This window comes from Hylobates moloch, unplaced genomic scaffold (genome assembly GCF_009828535.3).
Source record: "Hylobates moloch isolate HMO894 unplaced genomic scaffold, HMol_V3 SCAFFOLD_22, whole genome shotgun sequence".
Taxonomy (NCBI): Eukaryota; Metazoa; Chordata; class Mammalia; order Primates; family Hylobatidae; genus Hylobates; species Hylobates moloch.
Window position 1 is genome coordinate 22,717,577 of NW_026652297.1, and position 16,252 is coordinate 22,733,828.

Here is a 16,252-nt window from a genome sequence, read left to right on the forward strand (position 1 = left end):
ATTGAAATGAAGGATACAAAGTATTGATACTCAGTGTGTCTGCAAGAGTGCTGTCAAAGGAGATCACCATTTGAGGCAGTGGGCTGGGAAAGGCAGACCCACCCTTAATCTGGGTGGGCACAATCTAATCAGCTGCCAGCACAGCTAGAATATAAGCAGGCAAAAAAGTGTGAAAAGAGAGACTGGCCTAGCCTCCCAGCCTACATCTTTCTCTCGTGCTAGATGCTTCTTGCCCTTGAACATCGGACTCCAAGTTCTTGGTTTTAGAACTCAAACTAGCTCTTCTTGCTCCTCAGCCTGCAAACGGCCTACCATGGGACCTTGTGATCATTTCAGTTAACACTTAAAAAACTCCCCTTTATATATATATATTTATTCCATTAGTTCTGTCCCTCTAGAGAACCCGAATACACTAGGTTAGAAATAAATTTAGAATTTGTCAAGATATGGGTAGTTTAAAAAAAACGGAGGCCCACATTCTCTTCCCAAAGGAAAATCTCTTCACACATCCAATAACTTCCTAGTTTCTAGCTATCATACCACAACAAAGAAGCATATGATATTTTACAGTCTGGCAAACCCATTTAGCCTAAAATTGGTTAACTCCATGGGGCATATTTGCATTTTATGTTTTATCTTAAATGCTGAATAAGAGTTACCATTTATTGAAATGCCTACTCTGGGACAGAGCTATACTAAGCATTCTAAAAATATGCTTTAGGTCATCAATCTTCACAGTAATCTTAAAATGTAAGAATTATCAAGCCCATTTTTCAGATGAGGACACTGAAGTTAGGGAAGTGTAAAGTCGTTAGAAAAGCAAGTAAGTGATAAAAGTCATACTTCCAATTTAAGGCTCCCTGAACCCACACCCCAAGCCCTTTCCACTAAAAAGTAGGATGGCATGCGTAGTGTCAAGAGTCTGAGCTTTAAAATAAATCAATCTTAGTTACAATCCTGGCCAGTATTTCTACTGGCAGTAGTATTTCCTCACCAGTAATTCTTGCCTTGCTAGAAGTGTTAACATTTTTGAAAACTAAGTGAAGATTCTGACACGATACATAGGATTGTGCATCACTATTAATGTCACATGTTCCTCTACCATAGGAGTGCCAGCTGAGGAAAGACTTAGAGCAGAAGGCTATTCACAGATCTCATTGTTCTAAGGCTGACCTGTAAGCTTTGAAAATTTCACGGTATAGAGAATGGCAGGTCATTAGGAACAGCTTACTTCCATCCTTTCCCCATGTGGAAAAAAAGGGGTTCCATCAGAAAAGTCAGAAGCCAATAGCCTAAAAACCATCAGTAGGGAATTCAGCAGTGGTTCTAAAACTTTAGTGTGCATATTAAAAATCACTTGAGAAGCTTATTAAAATGGAGATTCACAATCAGATTCTCCCAAATATTCTGATATGGTAGTGGAAGAGAATACTTTTCCAGCTTTCCTTTTTTTTTTTTTTTCCGGAGACAGAGTCTCACAGTCGCCCGGGCTGGAGTGCAGTGGCGCAATTTCGGCTCATTGCAACCTCTGCCTCCCGGGTTCAAGCAATTCTCCTGCCTCAGCCTCCCAAGTAGCTGGGATTACAGGTGCCCGCCACCACACCCAGGTAATTTTTTGTGTTTTTAGTAGAGATGGGGTTTCACCATGTTGGCTAGGCTGGTCTTGAACTCCTGACCTCGTGATCTGCCCACCTTGGCCTCCCAAAGTGCTGGGATTACAAGCATGAGCCACCACACCAGGTGGATAATGGATTGAACCCAGGAGGCGGAGGTTGCAGCAAGCAGACAAGGTACCACTGCACTCCAGACCAGGCAACAATGTGAGACTCCATCTCAAAAAAAAAAAAAAGAATAAAAGCTTACGCATAGCCCTGCTTGGTGACACCAATGGGCACTAACATACACCGGTACCAAAGCAGTATTCAGGACAGAAAATGTCTACCTTACTTCCCAACACTGCTAATCACTCAAAACATTAAAAGGATGTCCACTTTCCCTTCTGCATGAACCACAACTGTCACTATGGAACACTGCTGACCCGACAGCTCCCATTAACCTGATCTACTGGCATACTAAGTCAGGTCTGGCAATAATGTTCTGGTGACTTACAGATTCTAACAAATTATAAAACTCTAAACTTTCACCCAAGGTTAACAGAACTTATTTTTTAATTTTGAAATTTTAAGATGATATGATTCTTTCGAGGCTTATCTGTGAAGTTATATGTAGGCAGCTATAGTTTTTAAATTATTGCATAGTATTTCCTTGTATTCTTCTAAAACAAAGATACCCACTCAAGTTTATTTGTTTGTTTTTAACCTATGACTTACATCACGACCGTGCTAGGGAATAAAAGGCCAAAGATAGTAAAAGTTGCTTGAAAATGGACTTTAGTAAAAAGAACATCTATTGAGTGCTTACTATGATATTGATATTTATATGGAGTATCTCATTTAATGCCTACCCTTCCTCCCTCTCCTCTCCCCCAGAAAAATAGATAAGAGAAACTCAGAAACACTAACTTGCCCAAGATCTTATAATTAACAAATGGTAAAGCTGGGATTTGAACCCAAGCAATCTGACCTCAGTATTCATTTAGTCTTAACCATTACACCATGCTATAGTGATTTAAAAGGAATTATAATTATGGGAAACTTGGTTTACATTATCATTACCGACTCTGTTCATGAAACTTCTTCAACTTTATAAACTTTTATACAGCCAAATATCCCCAAAGTAATGACATAAGTCTGTCCCTCTGGTTTTTACATTAAATGAAATACTTCCAAGGTGTTCTAATAATTAAAACATAACTTCCAAAATGACTCTTCATCTCATATTAGTATATAACACATTTTTGTCCCAAATACTCGGTCATTTTCCACTAACCATAGTTGGTATTAAATTAGATCCCACACTACCCTAAGCTCCATGCAGAACAAAAACTAATGCATGTATAACGTAAAACGAGAATTTTTTTGAAATTCAAACATTGTACCTTCCAATATCACTCCTGATGCCAACAAGGTAACCTCTCTTCTATATATCCTGGTTCCATATAGGCTCAAGCTCTGGATACCAAGTTCAATTTAGCTTAAAATAAGAAATAAGTTAGCCATTCCCCGCCCCCCCCACCAGCCCATCACTCTATTTAAATGGGCCAAAAGAGGCTGGGTCAATTCTTAGAATTGCTTTGGGCACTTGAGGTTTATTCCTATCTTAAAGACTAGTCAAATTGTCTGAGAAGTGAGAAAATTTCAGGAACTATGGTTTCCCTAAAGAAGCTGCAGATTCAACTTGACTCCAAGAGATGAAAAATTCCCTTAAGCTTACATTAGTCTTTGTTCATTTCCTGTGGTAGGCATAAGGCATGGGAGTTTTCAAAACTGACTTCTTTGCAACACAATGAAAAGACAAGTATATTTTACATTAAAGGATTCTCTTCTTCTAAGTATGTCCTTGGAACTAAGATAAAAACAAGATTTTTGAAGAAATTATTTTGGATTAAATGGGCTGGAAACTTTAAGGACTGTTCATAACTTTGTTTTGTATTCTAAATTCTCAGTTCCAGACTTATTATTCTGCATCTCATTAACTACTCCTTAAATTATAACATTTGTTTCAGAGTTCTTTTTTTAAATCTATTCCCTTTTTATAATATCACCTGTCTGTCACCTTTTATCCAATACACACTGTAATCCATTTTGCTCAAACTGCAAAAAGAAAATCTCAAACCAAACCAAAATTGTTTCGTATTGCAAGAAAACCAAGGAAAAGTAGTCACTGTCCCAAGTCATTCTGGAATTCTGAGGATGCTTTACTTCTTAGAAAATAAGAGGGCAACACTATTTAAAACCAGAGACAAAACAGGCAAGTTAGCTCTTCAAATGACTCAGTAATTTAGATATATCTTTTCTGCTTTTGGCTTATCACTTTCCATCACTTACTTTACTGCCACACTTCCTTTATTGATCTCACTGCCTATTAGCTCCCTCACACAAAAAATAAAGGAAATCTAAACTGGATTTCAAAATGGTTGAATAATTATCAGGAACTTAGTGAGAAAGATAGCTTTAAGGGCCAGGTACAGTACCAATAACCAAACTAGAATTGTGGCTATGGAAGACTGAGAAACAAAAGAACAGAGAAATGGTAGTACTTACAGAAATAACAAAAGTAAGTTTAGTAAATTTCCAAGGTTTCTAATCTAGGCATTAGGAAGGTTATTTGTGCCATGAAAGTGATACGGACAGGAGGCAGGGAAGTACTGGGTAAAAGAGGGATGTTCCCCAGCAAAGGCCCCACCCTCAAGCCTGGAAACCACGGCCCTAAATGAGAACAGTTATCCCTGTTTTTCTGCCCAAATGTTGCTTTTTCCAAAACCACCCTGGCCCACCATACACCCATCATGTACCCGTTAAGACCCCCCAACTCCACTGACACAAGAGCAGAGAGGCGCAGCAGAGGAGGAGAGAAGAGAATAAGCATCTGAAGGTCGAGAGGAGTTCGGTTGGGGATGGTCGGAGTTTGGCTGGGGGCGGTTGAACTCCAGGGGAAGATTATCTTCCCACCCCATCCCCTTTCCAGCTCCCCATTCCACTGAGAGCCACCTCCATCACTCAATAAAATCTCCACATCCTTCAAGTCCACATGACTTGATTCTTCCTGGATGCCGAACAAGAACCCGGGTACAATGAGGGCAGTGTACAAAATGCTGTCACCCTGACTTTCCATTGAGCTGGTTAACACTTAGCTGTCTGCGGATGGCAACTGCAAAGACAGTATTAATTGTAACACACCCCTAGACCCTGTCATGGGGCCGGAAGAGCCCAAAAGTGCTCACCCCAGCTCTGGCTCTCGATCGCCTGCATGCTCCCCCTCCTGCAAGGGGCTTGAGCAAGGTGGCGGCCAAGTAAGCAAGCCACACCCCTGTCTCAAGTCCTGCCTAGGGGTCAAGGGAACTCTCCCATCTCAAAAGATATAAAAGAGAAACGAGGGGGATGGGGAAAAGGTTGATTAGGGAAAAAAAGCAGGATACTACATGTCCCCAAAACCCACCGCAGTATCTTGCACCCCTAATTAAGGTATGTTAAAGATAAAGGAATGAGTGAATGATATCAATTCTAATTTTGCTAACTTTTATAACATTAAATAATTTGAATTCACTGACTAAACTGAAGCTGAGAAAATAGATCTTACCACTAATTCCACAGGTATTTGAGATTTTGAGAAAGTCCCCTTGGTTCTAAACAGCATTTCAAACCTAGACATATCTCTAAATGAATATGCTCTCTTAAAGGTTGTCAAGTTGTGATCTCTCTGATTCACATAACATGTTATGTTAATAATGGAGGTGACAGGTGTAAATAAACCAACTGAATTGTCAGGTTTGCATTTTGATTACTTGTTTAGTAGGTTTCCAACAAACTAGTAAAATATATACATGAAGGTCACATGTATTTATTAATGCTAGTGTTTCAGTCTGTCTGCTAGCTCAATAAATCAGCAGTGAATTAATTCACATTGCTAATGTCATTTTTTGCTACTAAGGATAATTTTTAAAGGTATTCTTCAAAAACACCTTTAAAATATTTAAAGATTCCATGCAAGATTATTACTGTGGTCTCATTGCAATAAAATGTTTAAAAATAATAATATTCAAAATTTCATAAGAAAAATGTTCGATGAGGTTAAACTATTATAAAGCAGTAAAATGAAACGAGAGGGAAATTATGAAAATGATGTAATATGACAAGACTTTTGGTTTTATAACCAAAAGGAGTCATAACTTTTTTTCTTTAAGTTTAATATTTTCTATTTTGGATTCTCGAAATTCAGTAAAAGCTCTAAGTCAACTGGTTATTACTCTCCAAGAGCAGAAGCCAAAATAAGGCACCTAGCCCTTAGGACATTGGAAAGACCAGCGAAAAAAAAAACAAAACAAAAAAAAAACTGCCCAAAGTCAATCTTTTTTAAAAATAATCCTTGAAATCTTTTGTGTTTGTCTTTACAGTTTATTCTCTTATCCAAATTACAGAATAAGGAGGTGATAGTAAATTCATGGTTAACTACCATGCTCCTACAAGGATGAATTTCAAGAAGACTGGTAATCCTACTTAGAAGAATAGCCTTCCCAGTCCTCCCTACAGGACCACCCATAAGTGAATAAATTCTGGGCCATCTCCTAAACACATGCTGGAAGGAAAAATGCCTTGAAGATTGGTTACCTATTCTAAAACTGTTGCTGCTTTTAAACATGGTAGCCTATATAATCATTGAAATAACAACTACCTTTCATTGAAACATTCAGAAATGCCCTCATCTAAAGGCTACCAATATGGGCTGGGTGCGGTGGCTCATGCCTGTAATCCCAGCACTTTGGGAGGCCCAGACAGGTGGATCACCTGAGGTCGGGAGTTCACGACCAGCCTGACCAACATGGAGAAACCCCGTCTCTACTAAAAAATACAAAATTAGCCGGGCATGGTGGCACATGCCTGTAATCCCAGCTACTCCAGAGGCTGAAGCAGGAGAATCGCTTGAACCCGGGAGGCGGGGGTTGTGGTGAGCCGATATCGCGCCATTGCACTCCAGCCTGGGCAACGAGCGAAACTCCGTCTCAAAATCAAACAAACAAACAAAAGACTACCAATATGTAAAATGAACTTTTAAACTTATAACTGCCCTTGTGAGCAATGCCTAATGAGATTAATTCCTTAGCCCAGGATACCTGGGGTTGGGGTGAGGGTGCAGGAAGATATCCTGGACTCCACTTTGTGTTTTAGAAACTTATCATTTCATTTAATTCCCATACAACTCTCTGGGGGGGAAACCCCACATTATTATTAACATTATTCCCACTTATACAGATGAAGAAATGTAGGCATTGTTAAGTAAACTAACGTATTTAATATTACACAGTTAATAAGTGGTATTTTTAATTTTTTTTTTTGAGACCGAGTCTCGCTCTGTTGCCCAGGCTGGAGTGCAGTGGCACGATCTCAGCTCACTGCAAGCTCCATCTCCTGGGTTCACGCCATTCTCCTGTCTCAGCCTCCTGAGTAGCTGGGACTACAGGCGCCTGCCACCATGCCCGGCTAAATTTTTTTGTATTTTTAGTAGAGATGGGGTTTCACCGTGTTAACTAGGATGGTCTCGATCCCCTGACCTCGTGATCCGCCCGCCTCGGCCTCCCGAAGTACTGGGATTACAGGTGTAAGCCACTGCAGCCAGCCAGTAAATGGTACTAAAACTCAGGTCTGTGATATTCCACGACCCATAACCTTTATACAACACGACAATGCCTTTAAGTATACCTATCAGTAATGTGTATCAAAACCCATGCGGTGAATTAAAGTGATTCCCTTATCTGTCTCAATGGAATACCTTGGAAACCTGAAGTTCGTGTCTTCTACACCCATGCGCTCATAATATTGAAATGTGTGATTCATGGAGCTCAGACATTGATTTCCTCTGACTTATCTTCACTCCGAAATACACGATCGCTGGTGCTCAGTACTAAAAGAAAGCTCTCTCTGAAAATGTAGATAGCTAAGCTCTGTGCTTCAGTCAATGTGATGAGCATTAAGATTAAACATTCTAAATGACAATTCCTAGACTTTTTTCAAAATGTTACTCTTGATTATGCCATAATATGAGAGAATCAGATTTTTTTTTTTTTTTTTTTTGACACGGAGTCTCGTTCTGTTGCCCTGGCTGGAGTGCAGTGGCGCAATCTCGGCTCACTGCAAGCTCCGCCTCCCCGGTTCACGCCATTCTCCGGTCTCAGCCTCCCCAGTAGCCGAGACTACAGGCGCCCGCCATCACGCCCAGCTAATTTTTTTGTATTTTTAGTAGAGACAGGGTTTCACCATGTTAGCCAGGATGGTCTCGATCTCCTGACCTTGTGATCCGCCCATCTCGGCCTCCCAAAGTGCTGGGATTACAGGCGTGAGCTACCACGCCCGGCCGAGAATCAGATTTTTTAACGGCATTCCTCACTTAAATCCTTAAAGCCAGTGTGCAGGTTGGCCAGACGGAACCAAAATACATCCTGAGCCTCACTAGTATGAATGTGGAATGAACACAGACAAATGCCTAAGTAAGTCTTCAAGTACCAAATTAGCATACTAACATTAAATAATAGCAAACTTCCCTAGAAAATTCAGATCTGTGGACTATCTGTATCCTCTCCCTAAAGAAAATAGGCGCAAACAGGAAGAGTTCCAAAGAGATTCTTAAGTTTTTTTGTTTTGTTTGAGACAGGGTCTTGCTCTGTCACCCAGGCTGGAGTGTGGTGATACGATCACAGCTCACTGCAGCCTCAACCTCCTTGGCTCAAGTGATTCTCTCATGATGAGACAGGAGTTCGGCAGAACTGGTTTTACAAGGTACAAATCACAAAGACCCCACTGGTAAAATGAGATGCGTAAAGCAGCCAGAAGAATATACAAAAACCAAGATGGCAACCAAAGCAACCTCTGGTCATCCTTAAGGTTCTTATACATTAGCATGGTAAAAGACACTCTCACCAGTGCCAAGACAGTTTACAAATGACATGGCAACATCTGGAATCTACTCTATATGATTAAAAGGGGGAGGAACTCTCAGTTCCGGAATTCCCCACCCCTTTCCCGGAAAACTCATGAATAGCCCACTGCTTGTTTAGCAGATGATCCAGAAACAACCACAAAAAGAGCCAACTAGCAGCCCCCAGAATAAAAGCCATTCTTTTATTCTGGCTTTTATTCTCGGGGTGGGGGCAGGGGGGGACCAAGTCTCGCTTTGTTGCCCAGGCTGGAGTCTAATTTTTACCAAAAATATTTTCACCACACGTATTTTAGGGCTGCATACAGTGGCTCATGCCTGTGATCTCAGGCACGTTGGGAAGCCAGGGAGGGAGGATTGCTTGAGCCCAGGGACTTCAAGGCCAGCCTGGGCAACATAGAGTGACACCAGCTCCACAAAAAAATTAAAAAATTAGCCATCCATGGTGGCATGCGCCTGTGGTTCCAGCTATTCAGGAGGCTGCTGGGAGGATTGGGAGGATTGCTTGAACCCAGGAATGTGAGGCTGCAGTAAGTGGTGATTGCACTGCACTCCAGTCTGGGCAACAAAGTGAAACCCTGTCCAAAAAAGGAAAGTATTTTTATTTTCTTTTACTCAAACCTTTGGCTATCTGTAATACATATAAAGCAAGAATAGTGTAACTAATGATAATGCAAAAGAAAAGTAATAATGATACTGGTGACTTTTTATAACAATTTTTAGAATATACAAATAAAAATTAGCAGCATAAGAAATGCTTAATTCAGTATAATTAAATATGAGAGAATATCCTTCAGGAAAGAAAACTTAAATATAGCATTTTATAATATTAAACCTTTACAAGGTTCAGTTCATGGGTTTTTAAAATTGTTTTGTTAGGATCAAAATACACACTTTGACAAAGAGGTCATTTCTATACTGAAAAACAACAACAAAAAATAACCAAAAGCCAGTAAATAATATCAAAACTCCCAAAAAACGATCCTGATACACACCAACAGCTTCAGATAAAACAGAAAATCCCAGCTCAAGATAGGTCTTGCAACATAATAAGAGGAAAAAACTGATAAGAAATGGCTTAATCAAATTCCTTTATAATAATTAGTTCAATTTTACCAAAGAGAATAATTAGTCATGGTTTAAACTAACCAGATATAGTTATCTGCTGTTAACTATTAGATTAAAATCAGTGATTTTCCAGAATATCTCCTTTGAAAGTAATATGCAGATATCTCATAGAAGAAAAATGATCTAAAAAGTCAGATGACTATTTACCAAAAATAATTGTTAAAACTTCATTATGTACAAGAAATTTAAAGGTAGTATTAGATGAACATAATACAATCCATCAATACAAACTGCAGTTTAAAATATTTTCTCAATAATATCTAGTGTGTACTGCAAAAAAATTAACAAAAATATCCTTACATAGTAGTGAATAAAATTGGAATAAAATCCTTTTTAGAGCTTTATATAATGACCCGCGGTAGCTTGCAGTCTCCCTCCAGCTTTTACTTCCAACTCAACATAAATTTGAATCCAAATTAGCAATCTTTCTCTCCTCATTCTGGTAACTTAATACACCTGGATCTAACTATAAATTTTTTTCTTTTTGTATTTGAAACCTGCAGTTATCAGAGATTATGAAGGAAACAAACCAAGGTTGAGCTTAAAGAAAAAAAAAGCTTCAGTACATTTGCAAATTCATAATGGGCCCTTTTAGTCCCCTATTCAGCATCATTCTTGCTGACTTCTGAAGAAATGCAATTCCCTGCCCCCCCATACCCCCCCCCCAAAAACACACAAACACACAACATAGGCTACAGTATCCAGAATAGAACCTATGGTAATCAAAAAGAAAAATAACTGCTCACTTGTTGAAGAACAGGATTAACAGTCCTCCTTGTTTCTGAAGTTTACTAGAGGTTTTCTGTTATTAAAACACTGCATTTTAGGCAACCCATTAGGAGCAAAACTACAGCATCATTTCAGTGGATTCAGAAAAACTATTCTGACATTCAACACCACTCATGATTTTTTAAACTGAAAAAAAACCTTTTTACTAGAACTAGAAGAAAACCACCTTAATGTGATCAAGGGAAATAAACGTATCTTTCCAAAATTCTACAGGAAACATAATACACAGTGGTGACACATTAGAAGCACTGCCCTTTAATCAGTTGAAAACCAGCCTGGCCAACATGGCGAAACCCCGTCTCTACTAAAAATACAAAAATTAACCAGGCATGGTGGCACGTGCCTGTAATCCCAGATACTAGGGGGGCTGAGGCAGGAGGATCGCTTGAACCTGGGAGGTGGAGGTTGTGGTGAGCCAAGTTCTTGCCACTGCACTCCAGCCCAGACAACAGAGCGAGACTCTGTCTCAAAAACAACAAAAAAAGAGTAAGACACAGATGCCCATTATCATCACTTTTATTCAACTGTAATAAAACTTCAAGATAGCACAGTAAGATGAAAAAAAGAAACAAAACACATAATGAGTAAAAAGGGGGGGAAAATTGCCATATTTTCTGACATGATCGTCACTTTAGGATACCCAAGAGGATCTATAGGCACTTTATTAGGTTTAGTAAGATAATTCAGAAACTTTGGTGACTATATACGTAAAAATTAGGTTCCTGATTTTCATTTAGTATGTCTACTTTCCCTAATATTCATGATTATTCCTTTCCTTTTCATTTGTCTTCTTCGGTTGGATTAACTCTTCATTAAGAGTCACAAAATTAGAATTACACAATGTATTAAATGCTAACGTTTGACAAGAGTGGAAATAACATTTCTTTCTCCCTTCTCAGAAGATCTGTTGTATTTTCATCGCTTTCTACTCCTATACCAAATTGCTTCTGTAATTACAATAAACTTTTAGTTGCCATTTTGGCCAGATCATGGGGGGTTGAGAAGCAGGGGGATTCTAAAATATATCCAATATATCCTGTTTCTTTCCTAAATCAGCATAAACCAGTCACAAATCATTATTCTTAGCAAACCAGCCCAATTTACTTAAGAGTATCACTTTGTAGCTGCCAAAAGTGAGAGTACTTTGCCAACTCCCCACCCAGCTCTGCAGCCTCCAGTGGTATTCCTACACTTATTCCTTACCACTTATTTAACCAGTATTTTGCTTCCTAGATCTCAGAATCATCTGGAAATCTGTAATGTTTTATGACATGCTTCCAGAAGATTCCCATGTTTATGTACACCATTCCATTCAAAAGGGCCTAATTACCATACTTTTCATTTCCTATCCCTAATTGCTTCCAATCCAAGGTGGATTTTTGAAATTATCATTTACTTATTTCACATTTTATGAACGTTTTCAAAGTCTAGCTAAATACTAGTATTAGCTGCTTACTTAACTGGTCAAAAACTATCCTCACTTTCTGTAACGGGACATCTGTTTTTAACATTATCTTAAGAGTACAAACTCCTTGTTATACAACTCCTGCCCTTTTAGAATTAAGAAAAATGTTCTCTGAATGGTTCAAATGTGATGAATGTCCTTCCCCAAGCCTTTATACTCCTTGATTACACTGTAGCCCTAATAACCAGGACCTCTTTCCTTAAATTTTCTTCCTCTCGTTTCTATAATTTTTCTTTCTAACCACCGACCTGAGCTGTCAGCTTCTGACTCTTTTCCTAATGTCACCACTTTATTAACACATAGGGGTTCTCCAAGCTCTATCTTTGGCTACTTGCTTTCTCACCTTATCTTTTTGGGGGGTTTGGGGAAGAAGTTTCATAGTCCCATTCAAATTTCATGCCTTCAACTATCATCCTCTGAGGAAGTTTCCCGAGTTTTTATCTATAGTTCTGGCCTGGATCCCAAGACCCATACCACGGCTGGCAAAGACACAACACCCAAGAGAGAGGTTGCCAGTTGCCTATACACAGCCTAAAAGGACTTCTCAACACAGCCTTGGATAGTCAGTATACTATCAGAGGAAACTAGGACCGAAGAAGAAACCCACTCACCACTTCCAATCATTCCCTAAATGTCTCCACCTGACATTCCATACCAGCACCTTATACTCAGTATCTCAAACAAACAACTCATTACCTTTCTCCAAAACCTTTACTCTACATATGTCATCTTGTGGGGAAACCTTGTGAGTCTTCAGTAATTCTCTCTTCTGTACATTCAGATTCAAGCTGTTGCCGTTTTTATCAAATAACATTACAGTATCTCTCAAATTTGTCTTTCATTTTCCAGTATCATATCCAAATATAAGCATTTAATATCTCTTGACTAAGCTGCTAAAACTGCTAGCTTCCTAACTAGTCATCTCATCTGGCATCTCTTCCCACTTTTTCTTTTTGAGGCAGAGTCTCATTCTGTGGCCCAGGCTGGAGAGCAGTGGCGTGATTATGGTTCACTGCAGACTCAACCTCCCAGGCTCAGGTGATCCTCTCACCTCAGACTCCAAGTAGCTGTGACTACAGGCATGCTCCACCATGCATGACTAATTTTTTTGTATGCATTGTAGAAACAGGGTTTCACCATGTTGACCAGGCTAGTCTCAAACTCCTGGCCTCAAGCAATCCGCCCGCCTCACCCTCTCAAAGTGCTGGGATTACAGGCATGAGCCACTGCGCCCAGCCTCTTCCCACTTTTTCAATCTCATTAAGTGCTGCAAAAGTAATCTGATCTCTTACTAATAAGCACTAAGCGACCACCCAAATTCCTTATTCTTGCAATCAGTATCTTTAACAAGATAGTTTAAGGTTACTTCTAATCTTACTGGTATGTCTCTATGTAAAGATGGCTATAATTGGTAGAATATATACAGACACATAAATCATGATGTTTCTTCTAGCAGAAAAGTCTCTCCTTTAAACTAGAGAAAATTGGGCCGGACATGGAGGCTCACACCTGTAATCGCAGCACTTTGGGAGGCTGAGGCAAGTGGATCACCTGAGGTTACAAGTTCGAGACCAGCCTGGACAAAATGGTGAAACCCCATGTCTACTAAAAGTACAAAAATTAGCCGGGCGAGGTGGCGGGTGCGTGTAATCCCAGCTATTTAGGAGGCTGAGGCAGGAGAATTGCTTGAACCTGGGAGGCAGAGGTTGCAGTGAGCCGAGACCATGCCATTGCACTCCAGCCTGGGCAACAAGAGCAAAGCTCCATCTCAATCAATCAGTCGATAAAACTAGAGAAAACTGGAGGGCATGGTGAGTGAAGTTCAACAGAATTTGATAATGAAGTGAATAAAGATGATGAATGAAAAAAGAAAAATCAAAAATGAAATCTTAAATTTCTAGCTTATGCAGTGGGTTATATGATGATACTAAAAAAGGGAGGTGTCTGGGGAGGGATTAGAACTTATATTGTAAAGTGACTTTGACATCTCAAAGTGAAAATGGATAGCAGATGGGCAGACATAAATCCTGATCTCAGAAGACAGGTGTTGACTAGAGATGTCACTCTTAGAATAAATGTAATACAGCTGATACTTTAAGCCTCAAATGTGTTTAAAGATCTAGAACAAATAGACTTTAAAAGAAGAGAGAATGGAATTTCAAAAGAAGAGGCCTAAAACATGCCGATGTTAGAAGTCAAGCAGAGAAGGAAGAACTAATGGAGAAGACTAAGAAGAAATAACCTGAAGAATGTGATGTTTACAGAAGCCAAGAAGGAAAAGTATACTTAGATGAAGGCATGATCAGCAATGCTGAATGATACTAAGAGGAAAAGCAAGATTAAGATGGGGGGAAAAAAGATCCATTAGAATTAGCAACTTGGAAGTCTCAATAGCAACTTTAGTTGGTACCTGTTTGGACAACTGAGAAACCAGAGTGGAGTGCTATCCTATAAGGAATAACAATGGGAGATGAGAAAACGAAGATGAAAAGGTAGCAAAGTAGAGATAAGTCCTTCAAAAAAGCTGCCTGTAAAAAAAAAGTGAAATATTATGGAGGATTCTATGTTATAATGCCTATAAAATGCTAAGAATAAGGCATTATCTCAAGTAGTTCTATCTTTTCTACCATTGATTGTTCTCACTAAACATTATTCATCCACACTAACTTCAGGAACAATGCAAGGATGCCCAATACTACTCTATTCTGAATATATTTGTTGATGAAATTAGGCTACAGAACACTGAAAATATTAAGAAATAAGAATTGAAAAGAAGGCAGGGCACAGTGGCTCACCCCTAATCCTAGCACACTGGGAGGCCAAGCGACTAGACTGCTTGAGCCCAGTAGTTGGAGACCAGCCTGGGTAACATGGTGAAACGCCTTATCTACGAAAAATAAAAAAAATTAGCTGGGTGTGGTGGTGTGTGCCTGTAGTCCCAGCTACTTGGAAGGCTGAGATGGGAGAATCACTTGAGCCCAAGGGGTCTAGGCTACAGTATGCCATGATTGTGCCACTTTACTCCAGCCTGGGTGACAGACTGAGACACTGTCTCATAAAAAAAAAAAAAAAAAAAAAAAAGAATTGAAAAGAAGAAATAAAACGAGTAGAGGCTAGGCACGGTGGCTCACACCTGTAACCCCAGCATTTTGGAGGCTGAGGCAGGTGGGTCACTGGAGGTCAGGAGTTCGAGACCAGCCTGGCCAACATAGAGAAACCCCATCTCTACTAAAAAAATACAAAAATTAGTCAGGCGTGGTGGCATGCGCCTCTAATCCCAGCTACTCGGGAGGCTGAGGCAGGAGAATACCTTCAACCTGGGAGGTGGAGGTAGCAGTGAGCCAAGATCGCACCATTTCACTCAAGCCTGGGTGTTAAGAGTGACACTCTAACTCAAAAAAAAAAAAAAAAAAAAAACTAGTAGAGAAAATAATTATACATAGAAGAACTAGAAAAGAAGAAATAAAACTATTTTCAGATGACCTGAGGGAATACCTGGGAAATCCTAGAAAACTGAAAATAAAACTCAAGAAACAAAAGAATTCAGTAAGGTAGCAGGATACAAAATGAACACGAAAAAAAAGTCACACTTCTATATGCAAGTAACAATTAGAATACATAAGGGATGACAAAGCCCCCGTTTTTTTCTTCTTTTTTTTTTTATTATACTTTAAGTTCTAGGGTACATGTGCACAATGTGCAAGTTTGTTACATAGGCATACATGTGCCATGTTGGTTTGCTACACCCGTCAACAAGTCATTTACATTACATATTTCTCCTAATGATATCCATCCCCCAACCCCCACCCCACAACAGACCCTGGTGTGTGATGTTCCCCTTCCTGTGTCCAAGTGTTCTCATTGTTCAATTCCCACCTATGAGTGAGAACATGCAGTGTTTGGTTTTCTGTCCTTGTGATAGTTTCTTGAGAATGATGGTTTCCAGCTTCATCCATGTCCCAGCAAAGGACATGAACTCATCATTGTTTATGGCTGCATAGTATTCTATGGTGTATATGGGCCACATTTTCTTAATCCAGTCTATCACTGATGGACATTTGGGTTGGTTCCAAGTCTTTGCTATTGTGAACAGTGCCGCAATAAACATACGTGTCTATGTTTCTTTATAGTAGCATGATTTACAATCCTTTGCGTATATACCCAGTAATGGGATTGCTGGGTCAAATGGTATTTCTAGTTTTAGATCCTTAAGGAATTGCCACACTGCCTTCCACAATGGTTGAACTAATTTATACTCCCATCAACAGTGTAAAAGCGTTCCTATTTCTCCACATCCTCTCCAGCATCTGTTGTTTCCTGACT

At 39.5% G+C, this 16,252-nt stretch overlaps 1 protein-coding gene across 11 annotated transcripts in view; it reads right to left on the reverse strand.

Moving 5' to 3' along the window:
- TBC1D5 (TBC1 domain family member 5) overlaps nt 1-16,252 on the reverse strand; it is a 590,707-nt gene that overhangs the window by 443,300 nt on the left and 131,155 nt on the right. The window contains exon 1 of one of the 11 annotated variants that reach the window (XM_058433545.1): nt 7,387-7,602. The exons of the other annotated variants lie outside the window; for them this stretch is intronic. The gene's annotated coding sequence lies outside the window, so the exon portion shown is untranslated. Of the gene's footprint in view, nt 1-7,386; nt 7,603-16,252 lie in introns of those variants that run through there. 11 annotated transcript variants of the gene reach the window in all.